Here is a 14965-nt window from a genome sequence, read left to right as displayed (position 1 = left end):
ATAAAATAATTATTTTTTAATCTATTATGGCAGAAAAAATGACACCAGCACCGATTTGTTCCCATGTAAAAAATTTAATTATTCCCTAAACCTGATAACTTGGTTGTGCCCTCTATGAGGGCAGTGACTGAAAATTGGTAATAAGTCATTTATATTCCTGCTGAGGAATTTCAACCCACTCTTCCTTGCAGAATTGTTGTAATTAGTATTTTCTGTGTGCATGGGAAGACAGATTTCAATCAGATGTAAATCTGGACTTTGATTAGGCCCCCATCATTATTTTTGGGTCTTACCAGATTTTCTCTGCATGTATCATTGTGTTTGTGTAGGGTTGCCATATAAGTTCATTCTTTTATGTTTACACCTTTATTTTTGTTGCATAGTCTCTTGTATTTCAAGCTTGAGTTTTTATTTTAGCATTTTATTGCCAAGCTTTTTTTCCTGCTTGGTTTCTGGAGTTTTGAGTCTTGTTTTAGGTTTTTCTGTGTTTATTATTCTGCTCCATCAGTCTCTCATCAGCTTCATTCAGCCCACCAGTGCTTAACCTGATAGTCTCCCTGCTTGCCTCAGCTGCTCCACATTTCCCCCTGATTAGTTTATTTTGTTCCTTCATCACTTTCCACCTCTGGCTCTGTAGTTAAAGTCCTAATTTTTCATTGTTCTGTGTCGGATTCAACATCTTTATGCCAAGAACTGTCCCCTTGCTCTAGGTTTCAAGACTTTTTTAATGCCAAAACGTGTAAGTTTACGTTTGTTTTGTAAAACTTTAAGAGGCCGTAACCTATTGACATGTGACTGTGGAGTGAAGTTCTTTAGATGTTCTCCTGGGTTGTTTTGTGACCTCCTGGATTTTGGTAAGCTGTCCCCTCCTGTCGAGGTTCATCGCCGTTCCATGTTTTCTCCATTTGTGTATAACGGCTCTCGCTGTGATCCGCTGGAGTCCCAGAGCCTCTGAAACATTTAAGTGTGACAAAAGAAGCAAAAACAGAAGAACTGTGTAGGGGAGGCAAATCGTTTTTCACAGCACTGCATGAAACATGCCTCAGTGAAGAACGTCATGAATCCAGTTATAAAACATTGTTCTGTTGATTTATAGCCTAATATGAAGTATGAAAGGACATTAACTTCCTTCCAAGTCATTCTGGATCTAATGCTGTTTGTCAGACAGTTCAGTGTATCACTCATGCCCTATTTGGCTTGTGTCTGCCTGTTGTCCTGTATGAATCTCGGAGCGTGTGTGCATTTGTTGTCCACAGGCAACTGTTCAGTAAATAGGGCAATTAAGTGTGAAAAGCAGAAAGGAGCGAGCATGTTCCTGTCTCTTTGGTGGGGGAGATAATTTATGCTAATAACATCTCTACAGCTCAAGCTGCCCAAAAATGATAGCAGACCCTTTTGGCTTCAGAAGAATCTTTTCATCCTCTTGGAGGAAAAAAAAAAGTGGTTTCTCAACACCTTGCAAATAAGACAGCTGTGTGGCAGTGAATGAATCTCTATCCCTGCCTTTCATCTCCAGATGATAATCTTTTCTCCTTCACTGTCTTGTATGGTGCATGTTTCTTCTTCTTTTAGCCTGTGGTACTCTTGAAGCCTTGCCCCCCCTCTGCACTCTCTCACAGCCTCACATCCCACACACATATCATTATGCTTCTCTTAGGAGCCGTCATAGGAAGCACGTGCAAATGCATTACTGTAAATAGTATTCTATGCATGAGTGATGCTTCTTAATAACACTTAAACCCGAGTTCAGTATGCTGCTCATATGACATAAATTCCTCTATCATACTGAGGGACACCAAGGCACTGGGTGGCTGTGGAGAGCAGGGCCCATGCTGGCAGTTCAATAAATAATCCTAGTGAAAGTGAGAGCAATAAACCATATGAAATCTCTACCAGCTGCCCACAGACATGCTCAGAATGGAGCTACAAACAGAAAATGTTGATGCTTTTTCTTCTTGTGTGCCTCAAAAAGAAGCAGAAATGTGTCACAGACCTAATATTTTCCTGCAACGGGATAAGACATTTTAGAAAATTGGAGGTTTCTGCCTCTAACATTCAGTAGCTGTAGTTGCTGTGGGTTTCAGTGTTTACATGGGTGGTTTTTCTAGGAATAAGGAAAGTGGTGGATTACAGGGTGCACTGAGTGTCAGTGTGTTCCTTCATCTGAATGACGCAGGGTCTCCTTATTGGAGGTCTGTCTGAAGACTCCTGTTAACTTTAAAGTTACCTTCTGTTTGCCTAAACCTCTTTCTACCAGGATGTTAAATATTGATGTTCTGTTAAATGTCGAAAGGTCTGCATAAGGTAGAGGGTCATTGTGGCAAGTCTGTGACAGATCAGGCCAAGTGTTTGTCTGGTGTGTGACTGTAAGGGTGTTCTCACACCTCATACTCCAGTAGATTTGTTTTGATTGGGATTCGATTGCAACAATTTTCACATTTTAAGCTGCTGCGGTTCTCTTTCACACCGCAACGTGTCAAACAAACCAAACCCTTGAAAAACCTGTTCCCCTCCTCGCCTGTGGTGGCGCTGCATCAAACACTACACAAACACCTAGATGTACAAAGCTGCGTTTGGGGAAACTAACACAACACATCATTCTGAACAATTATTAAAATGGCAAATATATTTAGGAAAACTCAAAAAGTATTGTTTGCAGATGCTCTCCATCCAATCTGACTGAACTTTATCTGCTCTGCAAAATAAAATGGGGAAAAATGTGCAAAGCTGGTGGAGACTATTATTGACCAAGAGAGGCACAAAACAAAGAGAGCAACACATTTTTATGTATATTTTTATTTTCAATTAAAAAATTGCAAGACATCATTTTCCTTAAACTTTGAGGTTTGTGGTTGTAACGTCACAAAATGTGAAAATTTTAAGGGTGTAAATACTTTAACAAGATACACTAGATGAAGGAGTTTCTGCTTTACTGTAAGGTAAATTTAGTGAAATTCACAATGCAAAATAAGAAGACAGATCATTCATGGGGAATGTAAAAGAGATACTAGCAGCTGGGAAGTAATGAACTTAATTTGAATTGGGGTCCCCCAAATGAAATTCTGCTTGGAGCCCAGTACAGTTTTGGGCTTTGAGTCTGTTATAAGTTCATTCTAATGTTGCAATTATTTCTCAATATTTTTGCTCAAGTCGGTCCCTTTTGAAACAGATTAACCCGTAATGAAAGTATAACTATAAAAATTATCACATCTTGGTCTGATTTATCGAGGAATAATTGTTCAGATAATCTTAGTCTGAATTAATTGTGTTAATTAATCACCGCCGTGTCCTCGCCCTGCCTCCGTCAAATAAAGCCACTGTAGGTCTTTTCGCATTATGTTCTATCATGAAGGTCAGAGCGCTCGGTAATAGACTGTCGTTTCCAATTTGTACTTTCACACAAAGGAAGAGCAAATGCATTAGTGAGATCATATCAGCCAGTTTAAAATTGGACAACAAAATGATCAGATTTGCATGTGGTAGACCAGCCAAGTAGAGAGATGTGTGTGTTGTATTCAGCAGGTCTGGAAAACAATTACAAACCAGTTACTAATTTTCTTTTTTGAAGATTTTCTGTTTGCAGCCGAAGGGACAAGCAAAGATGTTCCAGTTTCTGACCGTGCAGTATAAAAAAAAGAAGAGAAAAAAAAACACGAAATGAAAGAAATCTGCAACCAAACAAATTTCCCACAAGGCAATACTCAGGCAGGCATTTTACTGCTATGTGTTTTTCCCCACTAGTGTGTGTCAGGGAAAGAGGTGAGATCAATTTCCACAGGATTAGGCAGCCCAGGGAAAATGATTGCTTTTTCTAATACTTAGTAACAATTTTTCAATTTCCTGTGGTCTTTGTTACTCTCAACATTTTTGCAAATGAGCAAAACAGAGGCAAGCGTTGTTGCTGCTCTACGAACTTCACCTTGGGACCAAGCATCATTTGCATATATATTGAGAGCATACGTTTTTGGTTTATAATAGTAACCATTCTGGGTGGGGGTGGGGAACCGGGGGCGGCTGGCAGGCATTCTGTCACCTGTTATGAGGCCCTTGTCCGTGAATGTCCCTGGGAGACGAAAAGCAGGCGATAATTGCAGTGCTGGGACTAAAACCGGTGTTTCTCTCTACACTTTCACATTGTTTTTAAAACTGAGGAGGTGAAGAAAAAGAGAGATAGCCAGAGGGATAGTTTTCTTTACCTAAACTCCCAGAGTAAAATGCAAAATTCAGAGAAAATGAAGGGTTTTTTCTCCTACAGACGCAGTGCTGATTTGGTGGTGATTACAGTTGGAGCTTGACACTAATAAATCCACGCGTTCCGCTCTTTGCACTTTCAGAGGGGCTAACTACATTCAGGCAGAATCTGAGAAGATGCGCTGCAGATGGTCACATGACAAATGGCTTTTCTGCCCCTTTATGAAGATTTGAATCATAATTGAGCGCCTCTACAGTGATGTGTGCACTTGCTATGAGTCACTGAGTCTTTCTGCTAGAGGACAAATCAGCTCTGTTACTCCTGCCTCAATCTTTAGATGTCATATCAAAGATTTTTAAAGCAGGCATTTTGTCGAAAATGTAAAAACTCATCAGGAGAGAAGTAATTTATTTCTCTGTTACAAGTTTCTGTGCTATTTTCCAGCTTTGGTGGATACGTGTTAAGTTGTGTAAAGAGTAATGTGAGCATTCCCGTTTGCACGCTGAGGCATGTTCGCCACGCATCATTGCTTTTGTGTGTGTTGCGTCTTTCAAAGGGCATGCTTTTGTGCAGGCACAGATGATGCAGCTGGCAGAAACATGGCTATTGCTGGAAGCACGTCCACGTTGGCACACTTACAGGAAGCCTGGGCTCCTGGGTCACACATTATGTAGGCTGCATAAAGGCTGCCTGTCCGTCTGCTGTCTGGCTCCTCCATAACGGCTATGGTGCATATAGAGGCAGAGAAGCAATATATTTTTTAAATCCAGAATGGGACCAGCTAGTTGATTAAAACATGTTGGAGTTTGGTAACCAGTTTGAGTTTTATAATAACAATGCTGCCGGTACTTTCAAAATTATTCTTTTAAAAAGAACAGTTTTTCTTTTTAAAATTGTTTATTTTTAATTGTTAATGATAAATAAGCCATTTAAGAAGTTTTGTAGGCTTTAATTAAGCTTTTACACCATTAATATGTAAAAGCTTATCTAATGATGATTGAATTCATTGTTGTAACAAGTATCAGCTACTTTAAAGTTTTCTTGTTAAGCTTCCTTGAACAGGTTCTGTTGGGCTATACATGACATGCTCATAGCATTTTTTGCATAAAGTCATTTTTAGATGATGCGATTTTAATTTAACTTGAACTTCTTTTTATCTGAGCTGTTTTAAGGTCTCTTGTCACTTTAAATCTAATGGTGCTTTTACACCAAACCCGTTACACACGTCAAGTTCGATGCATGTGCACTTTTGGTGCGTTCACAACAAATGCGTTTTCAGCGTCAGGCGCATCTGGTTTACGTGGATGAGCTCAAATCTTCAAACACTCCAGACGAGGTTCAATTCATGCCCCCACTAGATGCTCGAAACGCACCGCAACGGCCCTCGATGCGCCTCCACATACCTTGAATGCAAACTGCCAGACGCTCAAAATGCGCTTGGTGTGAACACACTATAAATAAGCTATTCCTGGCAACTCCTCCCGACTCAACATTTCCACTCGCACACAAACAATGGCTGTAAACAGATGTGCAATTATACAATCGTACGTCTTTGAAAAGCAGAAGTGGGGCCTCCTGCACAACCAACAAAAATATATGTTTTTATATTATAAAATTATATAACAGTTTGGCTTGCCAGAAAAAACATGCCAATATTTTTTTTAGAAACAAGCTTATTAATTTTTAAGAAAGGCATTCTAAGAAATAATAGAAATGTTATTTTGGTTAAATCATAACATTTGGTTGACCAGCTAAATTGAATGAGATAGGAAAGAGATTATAGAGATATAGGACAAATTAAGAGCTGTTGAAGATCCTTAGCAAACACATTAAGCAAACCAATCTTGCTTACACTCTATTCACATTGGCTGGCTGCTTTTTCTTTAAATTTTAAGTCCAATTCAAAAGTTGAATAATTTCAAGCAGGTTTGAAAATATGGCCCCATTTATGTTGTAATTGCTTGATAAATTAACCAGTACAGACACCTGTCAAAACAGCAGACAATCTCTGTAAATCCACCTCCCAACAGGCTCATCTTGATGGACTAAGTTGGTAATGACAACTCTCCAAGTCTGTCCCCTCAGGCTGAAGGATGAGAGCACGGTGGACTCCACTCCTCCCAATCCATCCCTATTACGATAATGCATCAAATAGACATTTTAATTTGAAGTTCGTTTTCTCCTCAAGGCTCTGTAAATGTCTGCAAGCGTACATTCCAAACTAGACAACCTTTCAATGCGATCCTTTTGTCTCTGGGTCCTAATGAAATGTTCATTTTTCATTTGCAGCAATTTGATTTTGCACAGCAGTATAAATTCATACCTTTGGGTGACTCTTTGGAAATTGGGTGCTTTCAGGAACAAAATAAAAAGCAAAACAGGGCTCCTCCTCCATGTTGACGCCAGACAAAACTGCTGATGACTCACTGATTTCCACAAACAAAACAAACCGCCAGGAGTCTTGCATAGCGGCGTGCCTCTTAGCGAACCTCATCACTCAGCAGTTATATTGTTGTGCACCCGGTGACCTTCTTTTTCGATGGAGCTAGTGTGGCGATAACGTGCGTGAAATGAGCGCCACGGCCTGCCAGCGGTGCCTGAATCCTTGCAGGGCCTGACACCTGCCTGCGCTCAGCTGTTCCAGCCACGCTTGACCGCATGTGGCTAATAAACAGACCCGTTCTTATCACTGGAACTCCATTAACGGGGGTCGCAGTCACCTGAATCCCTCGCTGGGGCGACATCAAATTACAAGGCAAATGTAATGGGTTTTGCTATATTGCCACACACTGAGATAGTGAATTACACCAAAGGCCTGATGTTATTACATGTCCCCAGGATGCTGGCTCTGTGTTTTATGATGACTACAGTGAAAACCAGGTCAGCGCTCAAATTGTAACGCTCTTTGCCTCCATTGCTCCAGTTATATCTATCGTGTCCAATGAAAGAAGGGACAACAGCATGCAGCAGGAAGAAGGGACAACAGCATGCAGCAGGACATCTGCTTTACATGTCCACCACTATTAGTTCTGGACAAGTGTTGGAAGGAGGTACGGGTCAGTATGAGATTCTCACAGTATCAGAGCCTGAAATTCATTTTTTTAAAGAGCAGTTTCAAATAAAACCAACTTTTTTTTTTAGCTTTACGTCATATTATGATGTTATTCCTTCCTCACAAACATACCTGAAGTGTTGCCTTGATTCTTTTATGCATGTTAAATTTCTTTTAAGTCACATTTGATAAACAGCATTTGTATAACAGCTGAAGTTAACATAGTTACTGAATTGTGCTAAAAATGGCATTATCTGTCTGGAAAATACATAACACTGCCCCTTTAAATGGAGGTGAATTCCCCAATACTGGCTTCATGAGGGGGAGATTTTTACATTTGAGGGGCGTTTACTCAAATGTGGGTCTTATATTGACGAACACTTTGGTCTAATTTTTTGTGTCTGCCTACCTTCCTGGTTGTCATTCTCACCCCTCTGTCTTATCTGTTTTGGTTTCCTCTGCTTCAGTTCTTCTACTTAAACCATTGCTAGGTCATGCTAACATCGACACTCTTCGGTGTGGAAATTGTGACTGCAGGAAAAAGACTCAAAGTTAGTGATTCTCGGTACAAATGAGCTTCTGTAGGTCAGAGGAAGATGTATTTTCTGCATGCAGTTTGCTACTGAGCAAGAGAGAACAAGACTTTCAGCAAATAACAGGAAGGCAAAATATAACGCAGTGTTTTTGTTTCTTTCAATCCTTCAACCTCTGTCTGTTATGGAACATGTTGGATGCAGAAATGCCTGCAGCCTTTTGAAAATTATTAAGGGAACTGTACTGTCTTGAAAATTAAGCTGGTCTTCAAGTATAGTGACTTGAGTTTAAGATAAATGGTAAAATTGGTATGAGTGTACTTATGCCACAAATGCTGGCAGAGATTAAAACAACTTAAGACAGAAAATGTTTGCTTGTTTAACTGACTTGGCTCATATTTTCAACCGGTAGTCCATGCCAGAATCTTGTACACTGGATTTTTGTGAGTTTAAAACCAAAAAGTTTGGGAACTATTGCTGTCCTTTAAGTTAGTAATGCTGACTGGGCTGTTTGCAGTAATTGGTAAAATGTAGGCCTGAGACTTTAACATGTTAATTACATAAATTTTAACTTATTGAACATTTTTAACAAAATCAATCGCAGATTTCTTTTTTACATGCAACAGCCCAAAGCCTTTGTATTGTGAGTTCCTGCAACACTTGAGAGCTTATTGTGAACAATAGCATTTTGCATAATTTGAAGGCTGCAGATTAAAATCAATAAACATCTTTGTTATTGAGCTCATTTGTCTATTTATCCAGTTATTTAGCAGCAAAAAGGGTTTTTGAATTTAAAATATTGTTTATTTTGTCAACATATAGTTTTTGATTAAAATGCCATTAATTGCGATCAATTAATTACAACCCCTGAATTAACTAACTAAAAAAATTTAATAGAGTTCCACTTCTAGTAAAATATGGCAAAAATATTTTGAAATGTCAACAATAGCTCAGATATTTCAGATTAACTGCGCAACATCAAAGATCTTCAGCGTTTCTTTCTTGAAATGTTTTTCCTTTACTGGTAGGTTAACTTTTCTGTTCTTTGGGATTAACCTAACTATTCACCAGTTGAATTGGAAAATTTTTGTATCCAAAATTGTATGTTGCATTCTATTTTAAAAAGTACCTTATCAGACACATTTAACTTGGAGTAAAACCAGGCGGTTTCCTTTTTTTTTTCTGTAACTGCAGTAAAGGTGTCATGTGATCATTCAGGCCGAAGCCCTTGACTGTCCTTAATCAGCATCGGAGAGTAAAGTCCTCCACGGCCACGTCTGAGTCTTTAATGGACCTTCAGCATGTCTCCGTCTGTGCCCGTCTCCACCGCTGCTCTGCTGATGTTTTGTGCCACTACATAATTTATTGCCCTCTTTGCAGGCCTCTTCGTGCACATCGCCTTCTCGTGGTGCAGGTGAGAGTTCAGCTGTTTGCTTTAACACATCACTGAGAAGGGTCTCAGACCCTGCTCCATAGCCGCAGACCCCACATGTGACAAATGCAATTAGAGGAAAATATGCAATTACCGCAATCCCCACTCCCTCATGCGGCTAGACAAGGACAATTTGTCAATGAGGCCCCCGGTGGCATCTTTCGAGTCTGGATAGGGACCTGCAGGTACTATTGTCCCTTCCTCCTTCTCATGAGCTGGCCTGTGGTGTTGGATGGCCAGAAGCCCCTGGGAGGCCTGGCAGAGGAAGATGTATGGCCATAGAAAAGATGTAAGGTTCAATAATCAGGACCAGACCTCTTGTCATTGACTGTTTCGGTTACATTGCTTTTCCTGGTTTTTACTGGAGACCGCACAAATGGAGCCTTTTATATCAGCTGCCTGCAGCAAAGTATCAAACTCTGCTAAATTATTACTTTGATCACGGTTAACCAGCTGATCCCTGTCTGTGCTTAATTTTTATTTTGTGTCATATCTAATTAAGTCTAATTTAGTAAGGTAAAAACGTAATCCTTTGCTAGCAAGCCAACAGTGGTTGGCTTTTATCTGGTAGGTAATCAAAACATGGAAACAAAACTAAAATAAAAGCTTATCAGCTGGTGGAGGATGGGAGGGACTGGGGGAGAAAACAACAATGCTAGAGGTGCAGCTACCAGTGATCAATCCTTGTTTCCTCCAACAGTTACCATCAGTGGTCTTAACGTTACCAAGGAGTCCAAAGATGTAAGTGTCACGCTAACTTCTTCAGAGTACATCTGTAACTTAAAGGGAACTTTTTATGCAAAATGGAAATTTTGCATACCTTTGTAAATCCATTTGGGTCTCAACTCCTTCTAAAAACAGCCCAAATGCTTGGAAAAAGAAAAAGAAAAACACTCACAGTCGGTTAAAGTTAAAGTTTTCTGTTGTCTGGAAAGTGAGCCCTTTCAAAAACCTTTGGAATGTAAAGTCACCTAGCAACCCCAGTGAAATCCAACCTATCACCTACCAACCAAAGGAGAGCTCCAGCATGTTTGGTCAGCTGGTTTTACAATGGCTGCTGGAAAAAACAAGTGTTCTGTTGTTGACTTTCCATCCAGAAACCACTTGCTGCATTTTTGGTGGTTGTGTAGGAGGCGCTACTAATCCTTTTCAAAGATGTACAGCTGTATAATTTGCGCGTCTGTTTGAAGCCGTTTTCAAGAACTGGAGGTAAAGAGGGAGGAGAGGCGGGTGGGTGAGCAGTCAGTGAGCTTCTGTCCTATTGGTCAGTATCAAGATTTAAGGTCTAAGTTTGGATGTAATATTTGCCACATTAAATACTTTGTCAAGTCATCTATTATTTTTATATTTGTTTTGACAGAATCAGACCTCTGAAGGAATGAAGAAGTTTCTTAAAACAAATTTATTGCAGAATCAGTTATTTTGAAAAGCGATAAAGAGAGAGAAAGGAAGGAGAAAGAAAAGATGGAGACAAGAGAGGAGAAGGAGGCACCAAAAGGAATAATATTCCCCAAAACTCAACCCTAATAGTTGTGGAAAAATGCAACAAATTCTATCAATGCAAATGGCTTAGATGCCAGCTTAGGAAAGACAGAGATCATGTGACCAATTCAAATATCAAGTAACTTATTTCAACAACATCATTACTAAGGAACTGCATGAACCAACAAACGCAGCTTTGATAACCAACAAGGAAGGCGTTTAAACAGAACGGTAATAAATATCTTTTAAACAAATGTCAATTAAATTAAGAGTGTGACAAGATTTCTAGTTGAAGTATCCTAAATAGTTTTCCATGCTTACAAATATGTTCAACCTTTAAGCACTAGATATTAAAGCTACAGGATGTAACGTTGACATTTTCTGAATTCTTATAAATGTAGAAAACGTATTTTTTATAAGATTGTTTATTTTTTCCCCACCATCGTTTCTCCAATCAGGTTAACTCTAGTTAAAAAACCGTCTGATTCCGCTCATCGTTCGGTTTCTCTGTTCATGTCCGGTTCTTTTTCCCTCTAACATACATAATAAAAAGCAGAAAACGTGTTCTCCACTTTGAGCTGAACAATGACGGGAATGATTTATTCATTGTCAAAGGAGTTTTAGATAAATCCTTTGCCATTTGTATCAGCTCAATCTCCAGCCCTGTTTCACACGTTTCTGTCCTGTTTTCCTGCTTCAGCAAAGTTTCACGTCAGGGTGGTGGCAATAATAACAAGCGTCTCTCATCTTGGCTTCTGTCGCCTCGTGATATGCGGCCAGGCTGCTGCATTATACAGAGGGGTTGTACAACTACATTTTAATCCACTCGTGTTTCTGGCCTGATAAAAGGATTCTCTCCATCTCTTTCTGTTTAATTCACACCATCATCAATCAAATGTGTCCCTACCCCCCTCCTTACATCCTCTTGGGTTTTGGGGTAGTGGGGGGGTCTGCAGCAGATAGGTTGGGGGTCCCCCGAGGGGGTTAGGGACATGACGGACCGGTCACAGATGCCACAGAAATTAAAATGCAAGAGTCTGTGCAAGGTGTTACATTTCTCAGACATGCTCATTTGCAGGAATATCTGAGCAACATAAGGAGGCTTATCTGTGATTTCACAAACGACTCTCACAAGATTATGTGAATATGATTAAAAGGACTGCTGCTGCTGCTCCTGCGTGCAGTCTCCATAGTTGGGCTACAAGTGTGGAAGAGATGCACTGTTTTTGTCCTCAACCATTGTCTACACATGACAGTCGCCACAGGCTACTTAGTAATGAACATGTGCCTGTAGCATGTGAGCTGCACGGAGCTTATGAATAAAGTAAATATGCACATCTCTGAACAACAGGTCAGCTTCTGAAGCACAGACAGAGGAGAAAATGATCAGCCGCAGAGTACGATCCTGAAACTACAAAGGAATTATGTATAAACAACCGCTGAGCCTGCGACTGAAGTGTCACACGATGATGTCTGATGTCCCTGCAAACCCCTTTTGTCTAAATAAGGCTCCCATTCTCTGTTCCTCATTGTCTTTCATAAATAGCCATAAAGCTCTGATGGTGGCTCTCTTTATCTGACACTTGAATGTACACTCGTCTGACAGGTAAAAACTGACTGTAACAAAAATAGCGTGTTTGTGAAAAGCCGGCACTGAACTGTTTCTTGACATACTTTGCAGAAGATTAGCATTTTTAGCAGATTTGTCAGTCCAGCATGATTACCGCCAAGCATTCACATTCTTTCATCACACAAGAGAGCAAAGTCGAACAGCTTCACTTCTGTAAAGTTGTGCTGAGTATAAATATTTCTCTTGCACCTAAGCAGAACTGGAGATCAAAATGTGTCATATTAAAAAAAAAAAAAAAAGACCGACTTGTACATGCTTTGTGGTGATTGTAGAGGTGTAATATATTTTATTTCATTATCATACGGGATGAAAACCTTTGACAAGTAGGCAGAGTCACTCCTGTATCCTTTATGATGCTACACATCTAGGCATTGTAAATCATTAATGATGTTTTAAACTGCAAAATCTGATAAAGAAACACGTTCCAGCCTCAATCCAGGGATTTAAACCCATTATATCCAGCTCTGCAGGGTGTCCGTGCATCCTTAAAAAGTCTTAAATTCATGTATCTAAAATGAAGGCATTAAAATATCTTAAATTCATTTGGGAGGGGAAATAGGTTGGCCTTAAGTATTATAATCCACAGGTTTACAATTTAATTTCTTCAATATAGTTTTTTTTTTTTTTTTTTTGCAGAACTTTCCTGTTGTGTGACATGTTTGAGTCTTGCACAGACATCTTTACAGTTTGAGTCATGCACAGACATCTTTACAGTTTGAGTCATGCACAGACATCTTTACAGTTTGAGTCNCAGACATCTTTACAGTTTGAGTCTTGCACAGACATCTTTACAGTTTGAGTCATGCACAGACATCTTTACAGTTTGAGTCTTGCACAGACATCTTTACAGTTTGAGTCATGCACAGACATCTTTACAGTTTGAGTCATGCACAGACATCTTTACAGTTTGAGTCATGCACAGAGATCTTTATTGCTAGCTGCTGATACACTGTAAAGCTAGCTAGTTTTTTCACCAGTTGGCTATTCAATACTCTCCTTTGCCTTTGGCTCTGTTACCAACTTGTACAATTAATTTATATCTTTTACGTTTCTGTCATGATAGAAGTCTTAAATTTCATTCATTGAGGTCTTAAAAAGTCTTAAATTTGAGTTGGTGAAACCTTGTCTAGAAAGTGACATTTTTACCCATTTTTCATTTTAAAATAGCTCCAGTTTAGTCATTTTTGTTGGATGGTATTTTTCTAAATCCATTTTCAAGACTTACCAAAAATCTTCTGGGATAAACTGTGTATATTTACAAATGCATATTTTTAAGTAAAAGTGTTCTCCGGTGCATCTGCATTCAACCAGTTACCCGTTACTTTGTCCAACTGTAAACATCCAAATGGATAGAAAGTTACCAACACAAGAATTTCATAATAGCATTTATTTTTTACAAAGCCTGTTACCCTTGGTGATTACACTTGGATTCACTCAGATCTGCTTCGTTGAAAGCCGTGGATGCTGAGTTAGTGTTGTGCAATGTTGCTTCATGTTCCTGTGGGGCAAAACTCACCAACCAGAACGTCCCATTAAAAGACGAATCTGTGAGTTTTACGGCTTTTCACTGACTGACTGCTGATTTCACAGCTCTGCAAAGTTCTCCAAAACAAAATATACCACATTTATACAAGTCTATTCCAGACAGCAGCATATGAGCATCTCATTGATTAGCAGTGTAGTGCTAACTGTTTTCACCATAACACTAAGCTGCTCTGTAGCTAACTAACCAACCACATTTGATCAAATTCCAGTAAATAATTGCCATATTGCCTCATGTTTCAATACATTTTGAAAGAGAAGGCATTATTGATATAAGCTAGGAGGTCTGCTAGCTGAAGGAGCTGCAGCTACACTGGTGGGCCATTTGTTTCATACAGGAGGCATTCAACCATAATATTGAGCTCAGCATTACGCCGGGTTGGAAGCGCTTCGAGTCCAGTTTACCATCACTTTAGTTACACTGGTGTGCTGCAAGAAAATAGATCTAATATGTTAAAAGGAAAAAAAGCATTTTGTGGGGCTTTGTGAATCAAAATGTTATCAGTTACCCAAAGCAATATTAGAGAAACAGTTTTCTTTGTTTTGCTAGCAGCCATGATCTGTTTGTCTGAATTTTATGTTTTATCCCTTTCGTGTCAAGTTTGTTTAAATTTCAAGTTCTACAGAGGAATCCATATTTTCCAAACACAACGGAGAGGGATAGCTGAGCTGGTTTTCATTTTTCTGTTGTGATTCAATTCATCCAGTTCATTCAACAACCCGAACCAGAAGTAACAGCAACACCTACCTGCGTCAGAGTGACCTCAAACACTTTCTATAATGATTCATTAATAGGAGGAAACAACATAATCCTAAATACTTAATTCTCTATGTGCAGCTGATGAAGTGCGTCTTTCTTTCTGTTTGTCTGAATGAGGCCATAAAACTCTTTACCTTATGATCAGGTTATTCTTGGTTTGAATAAGTCTATTAAAGGTTTCCTTATTTTTTTATTTTATTTTATTTTTTATTTTTTGGTAATTCGCTGTTAAATGGTGAAGAATTTGAAACGGTTTCTGTGTGATGTGAAACTTTCTGAGTCCTGAGGATCCTCTGCTGCTTCCTGTTTTCCTGTAAATGAAAATCATTCATTTATTAATAG

The 14965-nt window shown here is 39.3% G+C and overlaps 1 long non-coding RNA gene across 2 annotated transcripts in view; it reads left to right on the top strand.

The window, feature by feature from the left end:
• LOC103139109 (uncharacterized) overlaps positions 1-14965 on the top strand; it is a 69051-nt gene that overhangs the window by 26164 nt on the left and 27922 nt on the right. The window lies entirely within an intron of this gene.

This window comes from Poecilia formosa, unplaced genomic scaffold (genome assembly GCF_000485575.1).
Source record: "Poecilia formosa unplaced genomic scaffold, Poecilia_formosa-5.1.2 Scaffold57, whole genome shotgun sequence".
Taxonomy (NCBI): Eukaryota; Metazoa; Chordata; class Actinopteri; order Cyprinodontiformes; family Poeciliidae; genus Poecilia; species Poecilia formosa.
The sequence above is the reverse complement of the archived record's forward strand: the minus strand, read 5'-3'. Positions and strand labels throughout refer to the sequence as shown.